The sequence below is a fragment of the Ammodytes marinus genome, assembly GCF_949987685.1.
Source record: "Ammodytes marinus genome assembly, chromosome: 13".
Lineage (NCBI taxonomy): Eukaryota > Metazoa > Chordata > Actinopteri > Uranoscopiformes > Ammodytidae > Ammodytes > Ammodytes marinus.
This window is the reverse complement of record NC_137217.1, coordinates 6794799-6807741: the sequence shown is the minus strand read 5'-3', so window position 1 is coordinate 6807741 and position 12943 is coordinate 6794799. Positions and strand designations below refer to the sequence as shown.

The 12943-nt window shown below is 42.2% G+C and overlaps 1 protein-coding gene across 2 annotated transcripts in view; it reads left to right on the top strand.

Moving 5' to 3' along the window:
• vps13b (vacuolar protein sorting 13 homolog B) overlaps positions 1 to 12943 on the top strand; it is a 379499-nt gene that overhangs the window by 78390 nt on the left and 288166 nt on the right. The window lies entirely within an intron of this gene.

Below are 12943 nucleotides of genomic sequence, written 5' to 3'. Positions count from 1 at the left end.
TACAAGCACATATCCAAAACTTAAGATCTCCAAATATACAGTACATACTTTCATTATGACACTTTGGCATAAAGATCAACAAGTAATGTGGGGCACTGGACCTGCAGCCAAGGGCAAATTTAACTTTGAAATGGTTTTACGCTTCATGTGACCTAGGATGCCTTAATGGTCAAATAATATATTTTGCCCCCTTGTTAAAGAAAAGGAGGGGAGCCTGAATTCAATAAAACAGTAGCGTTTCTCATGACGGTAGCATCTGGACAGTCCTCTGGAGGGCCAGGGATTTTCCAACTCATTAGGATCATGTTGTTTGGTATGCCGTCAACATTCTCCCTCGGCCAAGCCAGCCAAGCTACCTTTTTCACCGTGGTGTAGCCGCCAGAATTTATGAAACTGGTCTCCCGTGGAGTGAAGTCAAATATTCCTCTCCCCTCACTCTTGCCTTTCTCTTGGAACAGGGCTTGAATAGCAACATGGAGAAACATTTGCACATCTGGTCCATGTGCTGGCAGGTTAGAAAAAAAAGCAGTGGGGAAAAGAGTTTGGGTTTAGAAGGCAAGAGAGTGAAGGGGAATAGGTGATGTGTTGTGTAAGTATATGTTTTGTGGGGGAAAAAACTCCGCAATAATTCCTATGATATAACCAAAGATGTCTAGTACTGTATCTGCTTTTGAAATTGCGGTGACACTCATAGGCCGTAAGGAAGACGTTAGTCCCAGTCCCGCTCAATCTTTGGTGTGACAGTTTAAGTGTGGAGGATTCAATGGAAAATGGAGATGCAACAAGTAGCAGTGAAGTTAGCAGATTGTTGTGAACTACCGTGGACTGTGTTTACTGTATTGCATATTCCTTCACACCCAGTGCAACCTTGCTAAATTGTTTTGGTTGCTGTGGGTACTGTGGTTATGTCCATGCTATTATGTCATGAAGGGACCTTACTGGCTGTTCTCTACTGGCTACTTTGCTTCGCTCTAGTTCTTTCATTAACTAAAGCAAACCCAGCGTGTACTTCACAAAGACCTTGCTATCATAACTCCAGATGAAAAGCTCACAGGTGACTGGTTGATTCACATTCTTTAACCCATTTAGACGCGCTGAGACGTTTTGGCGTCTTTTGGTTAATGTCATCGCTTTTAAGACACATGACCGATAATAGGCAATGTTTTTCTATGTTTGTGTAAAATGCAATGGTTTACAGTTATACAGATTTAAAGTTACAGTATACCATATTATTAGTTATTTTTTACAAGTTTATATCTAATTGATGTTTTGTTTTTTTAAACAACACAAAGAGTTTTTAAACGTTTCTTATTTCATTTCTCCATCTGCTATAGAGGCTGGGAAATAAAAGCCTCAGTAAACGTTGATATTCTGAGCAGTTTTTCATAAAACCCTCAGGTTTTGGGAGGTTGTTTTGAAACGATGCTTAAGTCTTGACCCACATGCAGGAGAAGTGTTTGCCGCCTGAGCAGTGGCTGCATTATTCCTTGTGTCACCAACCAACAGTCATCAAGGCACGGCCAGGAAAGAGCTTTTACACACGTACATGCACACTCTGAGGTCAAGCACTGAACATGGCAAGCAAAAGCTGTTCACTTTGAACATGTGCTTTTTTTCATTCGTATAGGAATTTCTCCTCCCCTGTATGCTTTTGATGTTCCACGGTTTTCCAATAGTGGAAGGTGTTTCATATCGACGTCTATAGCTGATAACACAGATGGTCAGTGTCCTTCGCGGGGGAGCCACTTGTGTTTGAGATTTCGTTCTCGGTCCAAAGGAAATTCCACGTTTCAACAAGGGGGAAAACTCAACAAAGCTTCAGTTTTAATCTCGAGGTACTGACAGACTGTTAAAGGTTCTTCAAAATAATTGGTGGACTCAGATTAAAGCAACAGGCAGAGAGACTTCAAATAATTGCAGCTGACTGGAACACAGCCGCTAGGACTTGTAAGACTTGGAGTTACTGTGCTGCTCAGTGGCAGCTACAGCAGTAACCCAGTCGGCAACATATGCAGCATAGCCTGTGTTTAGTCTGCAAACATGGAGACGATTGAGTGAAATCTGAAAACAAACCGTAAAATCTGATTTCTCTCGAGAATCAGACGTTGTCAGTCACTGCCTGCTGCATGACGACTTGGTTTGTCACACTACTGTCTGTAGGACCGTGTTGAGTTCCAGCATGGCTGTAGTAGTAAGCTTTGCTCAGACAGAGTTTTCTCTGCTTTATTCCAGCAGTCTCCCTTTGCATACCAGTGAAGCTCACACTAGTGTTATGTTTTATTGGTCAGCTCTACAGCAAACAGTATGTCATACTTTATGTGTCTGGTGAAAACGGAGAGCTGCTCCATGGGGAGGTATGTATGTGTGTGTCTGTGTGTGTGTGTTTGTGGACAAATTAATGCATGCATTCTTACAATAAATGCCCCCCTACCCTCAGCCTCGTCAGCTGCCCAGTGAGGGTTACAACAGCTCTGTGTTTCTCTCAGCTGCATTGCCTCTGTTAGTACTCCCATTTACACTTCTATAAAACATGCTATTTTCTTTCTGGCCTTTTTTTATTTTTTTTTGCTTTTGCTGCTTCCAAAGTTTATTTTCCCCCTCTTTTCCATGTTTCAAACTTATCTCAATTGTCTTTGCTGAAATCATTGTGGTGCCCAATCCCATTTTCCTTCCTCTAATCTAGTTAGTTTTTTTTTATTCTTCTCTTTTTCTGTGACAGCCCGTGGCCAGCCCGACTTACACAATTTCTTTGTTTACACTTCCAGGCTGCTTTTGTGGTTTGCAGTAGCAGCCGTAGTACTGTAGTAGCAGTAGCGGTAATAGTAGTAGAGAGGAGCCAGTCATTCCTGCTCTACCGCTGCTTCTAGCCACTGCTAACCTCAGAGTCAGCGACACACTGACCACAGTGACCTCCCACACACTGCTCAAGTCTGTATGCATTTGTCTGTGAGCCCACTTTATGTTGTTCATAAAAATATGGTGAGGGTTTGTCTAACTTTGGCATAGGGACATTTTTCTCATTACTTTCTCCTCAGTGCATTGTCTCAATAAATATTTGGATATTCAATGTCTGGAAGATCAGGACACACTTACATTGTGTTTGTACTGCTTTCTACAAGACATTACATGATCAGAATCTTTCAGGACACATGCTATACCTCCAAATACATGCCAACATACAGAATGTGCTCACAGTGCGCTTTTGATAATTACGTTCAAAAATGACAACAGTAGCTGTCAACAAAACATCTACAAAACATAAAAGAGAGGTTAAATATTTACCCCAGAAATGGGATAGGGCTTAATGAATGGCAGGTCTAAAGTCATAGCTCTGTGTTTCATAAAGAACATTTATTTCTACAAGTTAGTAAGCCCCCTTTAGTTAATTCTCCCTCTGTTTAAAGAAATACATGTAAATAAATCTCGACCCCAGTGACTGTTTTGAAAGGTTTGATCATATCCTACAATCTTTAGTCTGTACATTGCCATGCCACACATAATCTGTACTTTATGATCTCTTATTATCCTCTTCATCTTTTCCCAGTTGATGAAAGCTTTATTGGATTTTGATTCATGCACTCACATCCCCAATGGACCTGACTTTTTCAATTGCAACGGATGTATTTATAGCTTAGTACACTGCGATGAGTCAAAGAGATCTCTTAAACCTGCAGATGGTACAACTCTGTCTGGGGGAATATGACCCAGTGCTCTCTTGTCCATGTATCGTAAATATCGCCTTTATTACGACTGTTACTATGACTCGACTACGAGTTCTGAGAATAAGAACGTTTACTGTGCACATATGAGTATACATGTGTGTGCATGCGCCTTTGCCTGCTTGCATGCATGTGTGTGTGTGTGTGTGTGTGCTTTTTGTCTTTCTACACTGTGTCATGCTGATTAAACAGAAATCAGAAGTCTTGGTCGCTTCCTTGCGTACGTGACATGGCAGTAAAACCCTCCACATTACACACAGAGAGGCCAAGATGCTCCCCACTAACATCAGACAGCTCATTATAAAAGATAGATGATGTTGCCTGTAAACACAGCCAGCAGTACTAATGCTTCAAAATCTGTTTGTGTTTTTTTCTCTTGTGTGAGTTGTAGACTACAGTAACTACAGTAGTAAGCCGCAGCTAATCAATAGTTGTGCCCTTCATTTGAAACAGGCTCAACTGCCCCCTTTTTCATATTAAAAACTTTTTTTTTGGACATTGTCCACGCTAAATTTACCATTTTGGGACCAGTGCCAAAAGGAAGTCTTTCCACAATATAATAATTTGAGCATTGAGCATAGAGTAATTTTTATTCCTTGTTATCCTGTTTTGATGTCCTGCATTTTAAAAGACAAAAGAACAAGGTCATTTAAATCTGCATTACATTTGACAATTTCACCATTGATGGACTGGCTAAATGCAGCTGGTTTCCTGGTCACAGAGCTCTGCGGTGGTCTGCACTGTCCCTTGAGGAGGGAGGGGGGGTCTGGTAGAAGTTGGTTGGTGGTGGTCACCAGACGTGCTCTAGATGATTGCTGGGTGATATACGAGCTGTGACATAACTTTAGCGTGACAGATATAGGGGAAAAGAACAGTGGAAGAGGAAGAGAGAGTCAACGATATAATGAGCAGAAGGAAAAATGAAAGAGAGAAGGAAAAAAAAGGTTGAAGGGGAAAAGTGACAGAGAAAAGGGAAATAAAGAGATTGAAAGTGTGGGGTGGACCTCAGTGCCCAGAAACACAACTGGCCATTGGCTCTCTTTATTAAGCCCAGCTTTTGCTTCAATTGAGTGTAAGGTTAGATACCCACATACACCCAGCATGGATAAAGAAGAAACATGCACATGTACAGATGCATGCCCACCTCCATCCTCTAGAAAAAAAACCCTATATGTACTCCTGAACTCACAGCATACGATCCCATTTAAGGTAAATGACGGCAAGAATGTTTGGATACAGTGAGCCTATGCTCTCACTGCATAACAACTAGAAGCATGTTGATAATAATAGCCCAGGACTTAAGCTCTCACTCATAACAGTATCATTACTAAAACAAGTCTTGTGTTTTTACAAGTTCCCCCTACACATACACAATGTGGGGTGGGGGGGGGGGGGGGGGGGTTAAGAAAGAAATAGAGGAAAGAGAGAAAAAAGACTCAAGACTTTTCAAGGTTACGTCAGAGAAGACTTCTTTATACTTTTCTTCACACCGATACTTCCCATTGCTTGGAAACAAATGCAGTCTCTCAGAAGACCATGTCAACAACAGTTTTTACGCATTTTTGCACTGCATGAAAAAGGCTGCTCCTGTCATGGCCCAGCAGTTCACATCCTGTGATCTGGCTGCCTTCAGGACCATGGGTCTGACACAAATCCCCCTGTGACGCTGCGCCATAATACATGATGGTAATAGCTCTGTGTTATTGGAGGGGAAAAAGTGTCCATTTTCATATCACTCTTACACCTCCGTAAAATAATCCACGGTATATGCTGTGCATTTAACGTTGTCTGGTCCCAGAAAGTACCCGTCCATCTTTTCTCCCCCCTACCTCAACGTTTCTCACTCATTCTCCCATAATGCAGCTGTTGGTATCAACAAAGTCCTGACCATGGGACCGAAAACAGCAGAAGGTTGCTTTCCGCTCACTTTTCCACTGTTTTCCTGTGCACTTCTTGGCTGACATGGCCTTCTTTCTCAAACCTTAAAGCCAGAGGAACGTGCAGCCCAGTAATATAACGGGCCCGTACGCTTAGCTCATGGACATTATTTTGATAGTCCCTTTTTTCATTGTTTCACAATGAAAGCAGAATAAAAGGGAAGAACATGAGGCCTTTTTTCATGGTCTGTGGTTGTCACAAATGTCAGTAAAGAGATGGTAAGCTTAATGAAAACCCTGAGATGTCTGTTTCAGCGTGGCCTAGCCCCCTCACTCAAGTATCCATACTTCTTTGAAGAGGCAACTTATTGGTTTGAGAAAAAAAGTTCTGCCTGTCTACTTGTCTGCTTCACGGATTGACATCAGGGCATGAAGAAAGCAGGAGGGGGAAAAGAAAGAGAGAGTGCTTTTTCATCCGTACGCAACCGTATTTCTGACATTAAAAACACGTTGTGTCAGCATCAGAGAAGCGATAAATAAATCTTGGATGGAACTTGAGACGGCTCTTGTCAATGAAAACTTCAATGAGCTACAGACGGCCTTTGCTCCACTCCTGGCAGATTGTGATGATGTTTTAAGTCAAGCCAGACTCGGGCCTTCCTCTTTTCTTTTGTCTTCCCGAGGCTTTCTGCTCCTTCTCAGTCGCTTACTTCACTCCGGAGCTAATGAGAGGAGCCAGTGGAGTCGATGCAAAACAGAAGTTTGCTGTGTCGGGTTGTCCCACAATTGGACATCAGATTACATGGATATTTATATGTATAATGGGATGAGAGGAACATTAACTGCCTGAGGTCTGCTCCTCCATCAAACAACATCTCAATTTTGAATTGAGACTTTCACCAAACAACGGTTTGCACACGCACACACAAATAAAATAAAAAACTTATACACACACACACACACACTCACTCACACACACACACACACACACACACACACACACACACACACACACACACACACACACACACCTTCATCCCCCTTGTGGTTGGCGACTTCAGACACTCATCGGGGGACATCAGACCAGTCATTTCTCACCACTATTCTCCATTCATCATTCCTCTACTCCTCACACCATCCGCTGGCTTCTGGGGAAAGATGATATTTAAAAGAAATCAGAAGTCAACTGAGAGCGCGCCAGGGATTTTCTCTCCTCTGTTTGTTTGAAGAGCAGCCCACTTTTCTGTCATGGGAAATAAGATGGGATTCCAGGCATGTTGAACGACATGGTTTATCCTAGTACAGGATCTGGAAGCCCTGGGCTTCACGTCCAACTTTTTATTTTCGCTCCCTGATACGAATCATTTATGGTTTCTCAGAGGCATCTTTTCCACTTACCACTAAATCCAATATACCGTTGGCACAGTAGAGCACTTAAATTGGTAGTTGATCTCAAAGATCTGTCATGCTTTTAAGAAAAGTGGTTGGTCGTTGGTAGTTGGGTAGGACAGTTCAGTTAGCTGGCCAGCCAAGCATTGGATAGAGCAGAATTTCTGTGGATTTAAGCTTTCGCCATTTAGAGCTGGAACACTTGACTCCAGACTCTCCTCTGTGGAGAGTAGGCTGAAATATGATATGAATCCCCTGCTGCCGTGGTTCACGAAAAGTAACCGAGTTAAAGACTTGAAGGCCCCTACAATGTGTCATCAACAGATAATGCGTTAAGCAGACATAGGAAGACTAGTCTAGGTGTGCAGAGTACAGTTATAGTAAGGTATACATTGTTGTATTGGATGTTATTGTGGGGCCTATGCATTATATTAGTCACTAGTAAAATAATAAAATAACTGCTGCAGTACCAGGAAAGGATCCCTGAAAAGGCATTAAATGAAAGGATTGAGGCAATAAGCATTTACTTACATCCCAAAGTTCATAATCATTTTTACAATACAAATCATAGGGATACGTTACGTAAAAAAGTGAACAAGAGTTAATTGGATAAGTTTTAAGTAGCTGAATGATTGTCAAACATGTTTTTTTCAAACGGTCACAATCACAAAGCAAAGAGCGTCACCGAGACATGAAACAAAACCCTCTGAGTAGAATGGGCTTTTAAGCGCCCACAGCAGACTGCTTTGAATGTTACTAAGCCCAGAATCAATGACAGCCCCAGATAAATCTGTTTGTATTTATGTCATCTGGTGGTGTCTACAGAGCCGGCTCCCTACTGTGAGCCAACCGTCCCATCTAAGGGTAGTGACAAGTGCCGACTGAGCACATAGCTCCACGTCACACGGCCATAAATTTCCACTGTTAACTCCCATTGAAGTTCCTCGGCAGCATTGAAAACCCCAGTCACGTCTTGGCTACCACCACACACAGACACAGTGGGCCTCTGCAAAGCTGAGACATAAATATTGATCTCAGTGGATTATTGATAAAGAAGAACTCTCTCTGCCTGGCTTCTTTTTTTAATTCTCTTTTCACAATGAGGGGGAGAAAGCCTGAGAAAAGGAGCAAGTGGGTGTTGGAGAGTCACTGGGATTTTGAGAGTTAGAGAGAGAGAGAGAGAGAGAGAGAGAGCAGTAATCCAGAGTTACATTTCAGTGACGGAGTGGCTGGTTTAGCGTCATTAGCTGCGGTCTGTAGTTTCGAGCATCTCTCTCATGGTGGAACCACACTGGCATTCCATCCTGGCTGCTACTTCAAAGCCAGAATGCCCCTGTTTCTTGTGTTAACCAAATTTGTCAAGGCAGCATTAGGCCGGGGATATGGGAGATTGAGAGGCAGGCCCTCTCATCCAGAACTGTGTTTTAATGGCCTATCTCACCACCGGCTAATCGTCCTCTTACAAGTGGCAATGCGGGAATCCTCTCTGTCACAGCACATGTTTCTCTATCACTCTTTGCACATCTGTCTCTCCCCTTTTTCTCCCACTCTCTCTCATCTCCCTCACTTGTCCCTATAACTCTCTCTTGCGCTCAGTTTTTGCTCTACATCTCGTTCGATCTTTCCCTCTCCCCTCCCTCATTCACCGTCTTCCAAAAAACCCCACTGCCTAGGCCCATTAGTGTTGCCCAAATTGCTTCCGCATGAAGGCTCCTTAATTGTGGTAATTCGGTGGCAGAGAGAACCGAGGTTTTCAATGTGCGGAGAACATGTGTCACTGCTTTAGCGGGGCAGACGGAAAGGCAGGCAGCACCTGGAGGGGATGGTAATCATGGAAATTAGACCCCCAGCCTCCGCTACCACCAGTACTTACAGCCCATCACTGTCTCTATACCGCGACCCTTATAGGCAGCGAGTACCACTTGCATAACCCCACCACTCTTCACGTCTGCCCTCTGTGTGTAGACACTTGTTTGCTTGCCTCTTACTCAACTTTCTGCCTTTCCAACCAACAACATTGTGAATGTTCTTTAGTAAAATACTTTGCCTCAGAATATGTAGGTGTAGACACTACACCTACATATTATACTACAATAACCTAAACCCTGACCAGTAACGTACTGTCAGTTGCTGAAATAATTTAAACTGACATATTTTCAATAAAATAACCTGTATGATATTTTGAAAGTCTCCAATGTAGGGCTGGTTATCGGGCAACGATACCTTAACGTCGATTACCGGTTCCTGAATGATCCTTTTTTTGCTAGCAATTTTATTAAATCTGTTTTAACAAGATGACATTCCACCTTATTGTTGAAAAAATTAATTTTTATTTGTTCCACTCCTTGGCATTTTAACAAATATACTGAGATTGAACTAACTGCCTTCAGGTTACCACACATGCCCGATCTATTGAGCCACTGCAGCTTGTACAAAATATAAGAGCCAAAAGCAACACAATTTAAACAAAACAATTAATCCTTGTTAACAGTTTTCAGTGCAAAAGGAAAAGGAAAAGGTGCAAGTCAGTGTGTAAGGCTCACTGATGCGTGCTGTGTAACCTAATGTACAGTCATATGAAAAAGTTTGGGAACCCCTCTCAGCCAGCATTATAATTGACTCTGCTTTCACACAAAAAAGATAAAAGTGGTATGTCTTTCATTTACCAGGAACAGCTAAGTACTGGGATGTTTTCCAAACAAAGATTTTTTGAAAAGCAGTATTTAGTTTTATGAAATTAAATAAAATGTGAAAAACTGGCTGTGCAAAAATATGGGAACCCTTGTGGTTTTGCTGATTTTAATGCATGTAACAGCATGTAAAACTGAGGACTTTAAACACAAAATTGGTCGGATTATATTGTTAAGCCTGGAACCTCATATAAAGGTCTGTTTAATCATGAGAAAAGGTATTTTAGGTGCCTAAATGCAAGGTGCACTTCTCTTTGACTCTCTGCAGAAGTGAGACAGAATGGGATCATCAAAACAGCTCCCAAAATATCTTAAAAACAAAGATTCATTGTCATGGTTTAGGGAAGGCTACAAGAAGCTTTCCCAAAGGTTTCAATTGTCAATTTCTACTGTAAAGGAATGTTGTCAGGGAATGGAAGGACACAGGCACAGTTGCAGTTAAACCCAGGTCTAGCAGACCAAGAAAAGTACAAGAGCGGCATATGCGGCGGAATGTGAGAATGGTTGCACACAACCCACAGATCACCTCCAAAGACCTGCAAGAACATCTGGCTGCAGATGGTTTATCTGTACATGGTTCAACAATTCAGTGCAATTTGCACCAAAACATCTGTATGGCCGGGTGATGAGAAGGAAGCCCTTTCTGCGCCCACGCCACAGATACAGTTGCTTGGAGTATGCTAAGCTCATTTAGACAAGCCAGATTCATATTGGAAGAAAATGCTTTGGACTGATGAGACAAAAAATAAGTTATTTGGTCTTTATAAAAAGTGCTTTACGTGGCGAAAGGAGAAAACTGCATTCCAAGTAAAACACCTGCTACCTACTTTCAAATTTGGTGGAGGTTCAATCATGCTGTGGCCACCTTAGGGACTGGGGCCCTGGTTAAAGTGGATAGTCGGATGAATTCAACCCAGTTTCAACAGATTATTCAGGATAATGTTCAAGCATCAGTCACAAAGTTGAAGTTGCGCAGGGGTTGGATATTCCAACAAGACAATGACCCTTAACACAGTTCAAATTCCTGCAGAGGGAAAAGTACAATGTTCTGATATGGCCGTCGCAGTCCAATGACTTGAATATCATCGACAATCTATGGGATGATTTGAAGCAGGCTTTCCATGCTCGGCAGCCATCACATTTAACTGAACTGGATCGCTTTAGTATGTAAGAATGTTAAAAATACCTACATCCAGGATCCAGACACTCATCACAGACTACCAGAGGCGTCTAGAGGCTATTATTTTTGCAAAAGGAGGCTCAACTAAGTACTGATGACATTTTTCTTTTGGGGTGCCCAAATTTATGCACCAGTCAAATTTTGTTATGATGCTTACTGCATATTTTCTATTATTCCAATAAACAAAATGACACCGCTGAATTGCTTCTGTTTACCTAAGGTATGTCATATATGTAAAGGAATTTGCTTCTTTGAAATCTCAGCTAATGATTAACAAAAATCCCCAAAATTAGAAGGGGGTCCCAAACTTTTTCATATGACTGTATTTTTCCTGGATGCCTCCACACAGCCAATCACCAGCATTTTTTTTTAGATCTTGGCACATCAAGCATGCTGCATGCTTATTGGCTCAGTGACGTTGATGAGATTTACCCTTTAGGTATTTAACTTTATCGACAAGAAGTTTTTTGATACTCGATGGTATCGAGGCAATCCGGTCGGTGCCAAAAAACATGAGACATTGATACCCAGCCATACAACACTGTCATAGAAAGCATTTTCTATAATGTTTTTTTGTAAGGTTGATGAGTCTCCCATATAGACTTCTGTTCTTGTGCCCACTTCTCAGTTTTAACTGCTGGACAAACCACTACTGGTTCACCTTGTCTGTTTTCCTGTCCCACTCTCTCTGCATGTGTCTGTATTTTTGCTGTGTGTCAGTACTGGGCAAAGTGCCAGCAGACCTCCTGCTCCTACTTACTGCTTCTACTTCAGCCCCTCCTGACTTAGGAGAGACAGTTATTGTTTCTGCATCAGCACTTAATGGCTCAGCTGGCTGCTTTTGGTCTACCCAACTTGTCTATGTCTGCCTCTTTTTCTGTCAGCCCCCTCGCTGCTTTGGGCCTATTGCCAGACTTTAGAGCTTTTAGTACATTAGGTTCTCTTACCCTTCTATGTCTGACTTTGTCGTCCTACCTACCCATTAGGGTTTGGCCATAGTGTTCCTCCACTTTTTGTCGGCTGATCTTCATCACACATAAAGTAGTCCCTAATCATTTAATACATGTCAGGGACCATTTTCTGAAGACAAAGAAGAAGAACAGCTATTCTCTCAATACTTTTACTGTGTTCATTTTTATGCACTAACCAAGATAGTGTCTTATTAGACCTCTAAAGGTAGAAAGAGACAGTTAAAGATTCTGCACAAACTCTTAATGGCTACTGTGGAAGTTTTTCATGCAGAGATGAGGACCTTCTTTCTATTTCACATCTTAGTATTCCCACCTGAATATCCCGGCTTATTCCCAAAGAAAAACCTCTCCATATCATTAGAAATTAAAATTACTTGGGAACATTTTCTAGATGTAGGCTAACACAAACACTATTGTATATTCGCCTGGCCTAGCATTATAGTCAGACAACTTTCCCATACCATTCCTCAAAGCACTGAGAGCAGTACATGTTGGAATGTGTAAAACATGGCTTTCAAGTCTGCAGATGTCCTGCACACATACATGCACGCACTGACATACTGAGACCTGTGCACGCCAACTTTTGAGGCATGCAGAAAGCAAAAAAGAAGCAGCCTACACATCCCATACTGCCCCATCAGTGTGTGCTTTCTTTTTTTATTTGTTCTTTCTTACTTCAGTATTTCTTAACTCTCTCCTTCCCTTCGTATTTTCCACACACTCTGGATGACAAATCCAGCTGCCCATGGGTGTCCTCACTGTGTGTTTGATGGAGTGCCGTAGCCTCTGGCCCCTAGCTGTGTGTTTATGTACTTCTTGCACCTGCCCTCGCTTGAAGAGTAACAGCACCACACACGTTCACTCACTCAGTCACTCAGTCCCACACAAACACATATGTCTGGCTGCCATACACACACACACACACACACACACACTAATGCATCTTACATACATAAACTAAAACTGAATACCATTGGTGAGTCGATAAACTTACCAACCCTTGTGCCTTTCCTCTTCCTGTGTAGCCCACTTTTTTTATAGTCTAACAGCTGGACAAAACATTGTCCAGAGCCCCCCCACGCAACAGCCAACAGCAGGTGCACTGTGCCCTTTAGGA